We start from the raw sequence: 9,072 nt of genomic DNA, 5'->3' as shown, positions 1-9,072 counted from the left end.
ACGTATATCAAATCCAAATGTTTTCACTATGAAAAAGATTATACTATAAAATCTATTATAATAAGTTTAGTGCCTTGAATTTTATAATCACTTTCCTTAAAGGAAGATATTTTTTGATTAGTAAAAACAAGAAAATCCATCAAAAGTTAATAAATCTGGCTCAATATTTTGTTTCAACTTCTATATCAAAACCAGACCAGAGACATTATTTATGGGCTAGCTTTTTGTTATTGTTGTTAAGCCTCACCCAAGGATATTTTCCCATTGATTTTTAGAAAGAGTGAAAGGGAGGGAGGGAGACAGGGAGAGAAACATCGATGTGAGAGAAACACATTGATTGGTTGCCTCACAGATGTACACGATTGGGGCCAGGGATTGAACCTGTAACCAGGTATGTGCCCTTGACCAGGAATCAAACCCATAGTCTTTGGTCCAAGGGCCTAGGCTCTAACCACAAAGAAGCACTGGCCAAGGCTTGAAGCTAGCTTTGATTTTATTTTTATTGTAAGTTTATTTGGGAGGGTTTTTTTGTTTTTTGGTGTTTTGTTTGTTTTTTTGTTTTTGTTTTTGTTTTTTTTTTTGTTTTAAATTTCTTTATTGATTAAGGTATTACATATGTGTCCTTAGTCCCCCATTACCCCCCACCTTCCATTAATACCCCCACACCCTGTTGTCTGTGTTCATTGATTAGGCTTATATGTATGCATATAAGTCCTTTGGTTGATCTCTTACCCTTCCACCCACAATCCCCTACCTTCCCTGAGTTTGATGTTCTGATTGATGTTTCTCTGTCTCTGGATCTATTTTTGTTCATCAGTTTATGTTGTTCATTATATTCCACAAATGAGTGAGATGATGTGATATTTATCTTTCTCTGACAGGCTTATTTCATTTAGCATAATGCTCTCCAGTTCCATCCATGCTGCTGCAAATGGTAAGAATTTCTCCTTTTTTACTGCAGTGTAGTATTCCGTTGTGTAGATGTACCACAGTTTTTTAATCTACTCATCTGCTGATGGGCACTTAGGCTGTTTCCAAATCTTAGCTATAGTGAATTGTGCTGCTATGAACATAGGGGTGCATATATCCTTTTTGATTCGTGTTTCTAGTTTCTTGGGATATATTCCTAGAAGTGAGATCACTGGGTCAAATGGGAGTTCCATTTTTAGTTTTTTGAGGAAACTCCATACTGTTCTCCACAGTGGCTGCACCAATCTGCATTCCCACCAGCAGTGCACCAGGGTTCCTTTTTCTCCGCATCCTTGCCAGCACTTGTCATTTGTTGATTTGTTGATAATAGCCATTCTGACAGGTGTGAGATGGTACCGCATTGCTGTTTTGATTTGCATCTCTTGGATAGTTAGTGACTTCAATCATGTTTTCATATGCCTCTTGGCCTTCCTTCTGTCTTCTTTCGAAAAGTGTCTATTTAGATCAGTTGCCCATTTTTTCATTGGGTTGTTTATCTTCTTTTTGTTAAGCTGCATGAGTTCCCTGTAAATATTGGAGATTAAACCCTTATCGTTGATATCATTGGCAAATATGTTCTCCCATGCAGTGGGCTTTCTTGTTGTTTTATTGATGGTCTCCTTTGCTGTGCAAAAGCTTTTTATTTTGATGTAGTCCCATTTGTTTATTTTCTCTTTAGTTTCCATTGCCCTAGGAGAGGTATCAGTGAAGAAATTGCTTCAGCATGTGTCAGAGATTTTTCTGCCTGTGGATTCCTCTAGTATTTTTATGGTTTCTCGTCATATGTTTAAGTCCTTGATCCATTTTGAGTTTTTGTGTATGGTATAAGTTGGTGGTCTAGTTTCATTTTTTTGCATGTATCCTTCCAATTTTCCCAACACTATTTATTGAAGAGACTGTCTTGACTTAATTGTATGTTCATGCCTCCTTTGTCAAATATTAATTGAGCATAGAGATTTGGGTCGATTTCTGGGTTCTCTATTCTATTCCATTGATCTATATGTCTGTTCTTGTGCCAGTACCAGGCAGTTTTGAGAACAGTGGCTTTGTAATACAGATTGAAATTTGGTGTTGAGATCCCACCTACTTTGTTCTTCTTTCTCAGGATTGCTGTGGCTCTTCAGGGTCTTTTTTTATTGCAGATGAATTTTTGGAGAGTTCGTTCTAGGTCTGTGAAATATGCTGTTGGTATTTTAATGGAGAGTGCATTGAATCTATAGATTGCTTTTGGTAGTATAGACATTTTAATGATGTTGATTCTCTCAATCCGTGAACATGGTATGTTCTTCCATCTGTTTACATCTTCCTTTATCTCTTTTTTCAGTGTCCTGTAGTTTTCCGCGTATAGATCTTTTACCTCCTTAGTTAAGTTGATTCCTAGGTATCTTAATTTTTTTGGTGCGATGGTAAATGGTGTTGCTTTTTTAGTCTCTCTTTCTGTAAGTTCACTATTGGTATATAGAAATGCCATAGATTTCTTGGCTTTAATTTTGTATCCTGCTACATTGCAAAATTCATTTATTAAGTCTGTTAGTATTTTTATGGTTTCTTTCGGGTTTTTTATGTACAATATCATGTCACCTGCAAATAAGGACAGCTTTACTTCTTCTTTTCCAATTTGGATGCCTTTTATTTCTTCTTCTTGTCTAATTGCAATGGCTAATACTTCCAGTACTATGTTGAACAGGAGTGGTGAGACTGGACATTCCTGTCTTGTTCCTGTTCTTAGGGGAAATGGTTTTAGTTTTTGCCCATTGAGTATGATGTTAGCTGTGGGTTTATCATATATAGCTTTTATCATGTTGAGGTATGATCCTTCTATTCCCACCTTGTTGAGAGTTTTTATCAAGAAAGGGTGTTGGATTTTGTCAAATGCTTTTTCTGCATCAATTAATATGACTATGTGATTTTTATCTCTCAATTTGTTTATGTGATGTATCACATTTATTGATTTGTGGATATTGTACCATCCTTGCATCCCTAGTATAAATGCTGCTTGGTCATGGTGTATGATCATTCTGATGTAGTGCTAGATCCGATTTGCTAGAATTTTGTTGAGGATTTTGGCATTTATGTTCATGAGGGATATTGGTCTGTAAATCTCTTTCATTGTGTTATCTTTATCTGGTTTTGGTATTAGGGTGATGCTGGCTTCATAGAATGAGCTTGGAAGTGTTCCTTCCTCTTGAATTTTTTGGAATAGTCTGAGGAGGATAGGTTTTAGTTCTTCCTTGAATGTTTGGTAAAACTCCCCTGTGAAGCTGTCTGGCCCCAGGCTTTTGTTTGCTGGAAGCTTTTTGATGATTGCTTCAATTACTTCCATAGTTATTGGCCTATTGAGATGTTTAGATTCTTCCTGATTGAGTTTTGGAAGATTGTATTTTTCTAGGAATATGTCCATTCCCTCCAGGTTGTCCAGTTTGTTGGAATAGAATTGTTCGTAGTATTTTTTAACAATCCTTTGTATTTCGGTGGGGTCTGTTGTTATTTTGCCTCTTTCATTTCTGATTTTGTTTATTTGGGTCCTCTCTCTTTGCTTCTTGGTGAGCCTGGCTAGAGCGTCATCAATCTTGTTTATCCTTTCAAAGAACCAGATCTTGGTTTTGTTGATCTTTTGTATTTTTTTTTTTTTTTTTGGTCTCAATGTCGATTATCTCCACTCTAATCTTTATTATTTTCTTCCTTCTGCTTACACTGGGCTTTTCTTGTTGCTCTCTTTCTAACTCTTTGAGTTGTAGGGTTAGGTAATTTATTACCATTGTTTCTTGTTTTTTGCAGTAGACTTGTAGAGCTATGAACTTCCCTCTCAAGACTGCTTTTGCTGTGTCCCATAGATTTTGGATTGTTGTGTTTTCATTGTCATTTGTTGCCATGATGTTTGTTATTTCTTCCTTGATCTCTCTGGTAACCCAGTCATTGTTTCATAGCATGCTGTTTAGTCTCCATGTGTTTGATTTCTTTGGGTTGTTTTTATTGTAGTTGACTTCCAGTTTTATGCCACTGTGGTCTGAGAAGTTGCTTGATATGACTTCTATCTTCTTGAATTTGAAGAGACTTTGCCTATAACACAACATATGGTCTCTCTTTGAAAATGACCCATCTGCGCTTGAGAAGAATGTATATTCTGTGGCTTTGGGGTGAAATGTTCTGAAGATGTCAATTAATTCCATCTGGTCTAGTGAGTCATTTAGGATTGATGTTTCTTTGCTGATGTTTTGTTTAGAGGATTTGTCCAATGGTGATAGTGGGGTATTAAATTCTCCTACTATGATTGTATTGCTGTCAATCTCTCCTTTGATATCCTCCAGAAGTTTTTTTTATGTATTTGGGTGCTCCTGTATTGGGTGCATATATGTTTACCAGAGTTATTTCTTCTTGTTGGATTGCTCCCTTTAGTATTATGAAGTGGTCTTCCTTATCTCTTGTTATGTCCTTCACTTTGAGATCTAATTTGTCAGATATAAGTATTGCTACCCAAGCTTTTTTTCATTTCCATTCGCCTGAAAAACCTTTTTCCATCCCTTCACCCTCAGTCTGTGTGCATCTTTTTTTCTGAGGTGCATTTCTTGTAGACAGCAGATATATGGGTCGTGTTTTCTTATCCAATCTGTTACCCTATGTCTTTTGATTGGGGCATTTAATCCATTTACATTTAAAGTTATTATTAATAGGTACTTATTTATCGCCATTTTTATTCTTTACACCTGTGTTCCTTCTTCGCTTCCTATTTCTTTTTTTTACAGCAGACCCTTTAGCATTTCTTGCATTGCTGGTTTGGTGGTAATAAATTCCCTTAGTCCTTTTTTTTCTGTGAAGCTCCTGATTTCACCTTCAATTTTGATTGATAACCTTGCTGGGTACAGTATTCTTGGATTCAGATCCTTCTTTTGCATGACTTTGTATATTTCATTCCATTCCCTTCTGGCCTGATGCGTTTCTGTTGAGAAATCAGTTGCTAGTCTGATGGGGTTTCCTTTGTAGGTAACTTTTTGTCTCTTTCTGGCTGCTTTTAAGATTCTTACTTTGTCGATGGTGTTTGCCAATTTAATTATAATGCACCTTGGTGTCGGTCTTTTGGGGTTCATTTTGATTAGGATTCTGTGAGCTTTTTGAATTTGTGTGGGTTTTTTCTTCCCTATATCAGGGAAGTTTTCTGTCATTATTTCTTCAAACAGGTTTTCTATTCATTGCTCAGTTTCCTCTCCTTCTGGAACCCCTGTTATGCGGATGTTGTTTTGTTTCGTGTTGTCCCAAAGTTCCCTTAGGCTCTCCTCCTGCTTTTTAATTTTTTTTTCTAGAAGCTGCTCTACTTCGGTATTTTTTCCTACCTTGTCTTCTAGCTCACTGATGCGGTCCTCTGCTTCTTCTAGTCTACTCTTGATGCTTTCTATTGAGTTCTTTACAGCAGCAATGTCATTTTTCTTTTCTTCTTGGTTCTTCTTCATTTCCTCTTGGTTCTTACTCATATTGTCAAATTTGTCTTCCATTCTTTTCAGCCACCTTATGACCATTTCTCTGAATTCTTTCTCTGACAGATTGCTTGCCTCCATTTCGTTTACTTCCTTTTCTCGTGATGCCTGCTTTTCTTTTATATGTGGACTGTTTCTTTGTCTCCCCATGGTCTCTCTTCTCCGGCTGTCTGGTTATGTAGTTCTCTCTCTCCTGCGCTGAGTTAAAGGCACAAAATACAACACAACCAGGTACAACACACAAGGCGCTGAACAGAAATGTATTCACGATATTAATAACCCCAAACAAAGGTGACCACCAGAGAAAGGCAAATTAGGGGATAGGAGAGAAAGAAGAAGAGAAAAAAAATAATAGTAATAATAATAAAAAAGAAAGGAGTGCCAAAATGAAATTGGGAAAAGGGAAAAAAAGTAAGAGAAAAGAAAGAGAATAAGAAAGAAAAGGGGAACAAACCATATATATGGGGAGAAAACTCCAATAGAACAGCCACTAATCCCAGCAAATGCCAGCAGCAAGTACCTGGAGAAGCAAAAAACAAACAATAACAAAGCAAACAAACAAAACAAAACAAAAGAATAAGCAAAACAATGTCACAAACAAGCATAAAAAATTGATATAATCAACATTCAAGCAAACAACAACAAAAGGACAGAGAGAAAAACAATTTTTTGGATAGTGAAGACAGAGAAGAGAGAGGTGTGTATGCACTTGGAGCAGGGGATTGGAAATTAGATATGTAAGTAGGGTGAAATTTTAACAGGGGGTAAAAAGAAAGAATGGGGAAAATCTAAAGTAGGAGAAGGGTAAGAGAAACAGGACAACAAAAGGGGAAAAATTAGGAAGAGAGTGATGGTATAAAGGTAGAGTTGAGATAGAGTAGAATGATGGTAAAGGAAAGATGAAAATAGAATGTAGAACACTAATCTCAAAGTCAAATAAAGAGAAAATAAAATGACACTTTTTTTTAAAAAAAAGGTAAAATAGTAGTAATAATAATACTGATTGAAAATAAAAATGTAATAATTAAAAAGGTAAAATCAAGTGAGGAAAAAAGAAAAAATTAGTTTCTTAAGTAAAAGGTGAAAAAAAAATAAAAATAAAATGTGCAGTAGTGAAGGTCATTCACTTCCTCTATTGTTCTGTTTGGCATGCCTCTTTCCCAGTCAGGACAGTATTGCAGTTCCCTGCGTTCCACTGCTCCTCAGTGTTGTAAACCAGTCCTGATTTTTAAGCAGGCAGTGTGTCTTACTTTTTGTATTCCTTTATTTGTGATTACACAAGAGTCAATTTGTGATTCAACCCCTGGGTCGCAGTGTTTCTGGATTAACCTCCGACTCTATAGGTCCTCTCCAGCCTGTGCTTAGATCCTGCTTTCCCTGTGGCACTCAGTACTGGTTTGTGGGAGTGGGCTGCCCCAGAGCTGGTTCTCCGACGGTCACTCCCCACTCCGATCCCCAGGTTCCAGAAAAACAACTTTCCCCTGCAGTCTCCTAGGGTGTCCCCAACTGGGTGATCCCATGCACTGCGCTCAGCAATCAGAAGCAAGGATTTAAAGAGGAGAAAGCACAAGTGTGCAAACTCCGGGGCTGTGCGCAAGTCTGCACAGTCCTTCCTTACACCCCCCCAACCCGCCCCGTGTCCAAGCAGCCGGCACACTTTTAAAATTTTTAGGCTGTCCTTGTGCGTCAGATCAAAATGAGTTGCTTTTTAGAGATCCCCTCTGTTAGCAGCTCTGAGGACCCCCTTCCACATTCATGGATCATGCCAGCCCCAACAGCCATGGATTTTTCTAGGCACAGACTTCCCCTGGTCCTCCAGCTCCCGCAGTGCACGTGTTTCTCTGTCCTGCCGGGACCAGAGACCTCACCTTATCCCAGGCGAAATCTGACCTTTCCGTGGTGGAATGTAGAGCTCCTCTGAATCCATGTGTTTGCACCAATTGGGGACCGGTGCTCTGGGGTTTGCAGCTGTTCAGTGGGTGCCGCAGTTGTAGATTTTCAGGCTTCCAATAACATCCACTTTCCCCTTCAAGATGGCGTGGTCTCCGCGTCTGAGCCAGTGCCTCCGGGAGGGAACCCAGCAGCAGTGGGGGCTGCCCGGTCAGGGGAGCCCTGTCCAGCAGTTCCCCACCTTCTCCTGGAGTAGAGCTGTCCCTTAACTCACCAACAGACATTCCCCGTGTGACCCTCAGCTGTTCTTTCTATCTGCTCCGGGACAAGGCTCGGGACACGTCTGTCTATTCCACCGCCATTTTTTTTCCCCTCTGTGTGTTTTTTTTAAATATTGCTCAGGTGGTCTGGGCCTCCTCTTGTTTTGCCAATAGCCTGAAAGGAAGATCAGGGAAAATGACCTTGCTCTCTCCAACTCAAGGGAGATGCCTACTTACCTTTATACCTATTATCTAATAGTCTTCATTGGTTGAATAAATGAGGACAGCCCTCAACCCTTTCTCATCCAGGGCCCAACCAACTGATCAGGATATCGTCCTTTTCCAAAACCACCATGCCCATCCTCCCTGACTGAGCCCACACTGATGTGCATGCATGAGCAGTTGTTTCTCTGAGGCACCGGACAAGCATCAGAAAGCAAATCAGGAAGACAAGATTGGGAATTGAGGTTCTGTTTCTAGCTCATTTTCTCAGGGCAACTCAAGGAGGACCCAAGAGGTTTGTATCTAGGCCTTGGGAGGTTGCCCCAAGTAGACACTGCCTCCCTTACTCATTCCCTTATCTTCCCAACTCTCCCGCATCATTTTTCCTCAGCCTATGGATAAGCAACTATCTCCTGGCCAGGATTCCAACTCCTGCCTCCAGAAAATCCCACCCTCCGCCATTTAAGTGACAGCAGCCCCCTATTTCTAATTGTATGATGCAAATTCAACTCTAGCTGGAGGCTTATATAGGTGTAATTCTGCCTAAAGCTCCTATTGGCTTCAAAGGATGGATGAGCTCTAGTACTATAAATGTGTGGAGGGAAACAGTATATAATCTGGTTTTGTTTTATTCTCCATGAATGAAGTGAGAGAGTAAATATACAAATAATGACCAGACCATATATAAAAAAGGAACTCTGACCAGCCATCTGCAGCAACCACCAACCCATTATCTACAGAACCCAGCCCAGGAAGCCAGCCTGCTTTTGTCAGCCTTGTAGGTAGTCAGAGCACTGTCTCTAGCAACTGATCCAGGAAGCCAAACAATCTATAATAATAGAAGCGTAATATGCTAAGTAGACCGGAGTCCTTCCGGACGTCTTTCCTTCCAGACAAAGCTGCAGTGGGCAGGGGCCGGGGCCAAGGACCTTGCATGAATTTCATGCATCAGGCCTCTAGTAACCTCTATAACAACCAACCCCAAGTAGCCAGAACTCAATAACTGATGGGTTCCTTCATATTTTTGTCCCTGCTTTCAATTTAGGGCCAACCAGAGAAAGCTAAATATTAACCCCTCGCCAATAAGTACCCTGTGCTTCCCCATTTCCAGTTCACCCACCTAAGTTTCCCCAGGCCAACAGTCTCCATTCAGGGCATATCTGAAGCCTTCCTCTTTTCTTCACTATAAACTTTTCCCAGTCCTCTGCCTGCCTTTATGTCTCTGCCAAGATGAAAAGTGATGGTGGCTGACTCCCTTGCAA

Source organism: Plecotus auritus (genome assembly GCF_963455305.1).
Source record: "Plecotus auritus genome assembly, chromosome: 7".
Classification (NCBI taxonomy): Eukaryota; Metazoa; Chordata; class Mammalia; order Chiroptera; family Vespertilionidae; genus Plecotus; species Plecotus auritus.
This window is presented reverse-complemented; position numbering follows the sequence as displayed.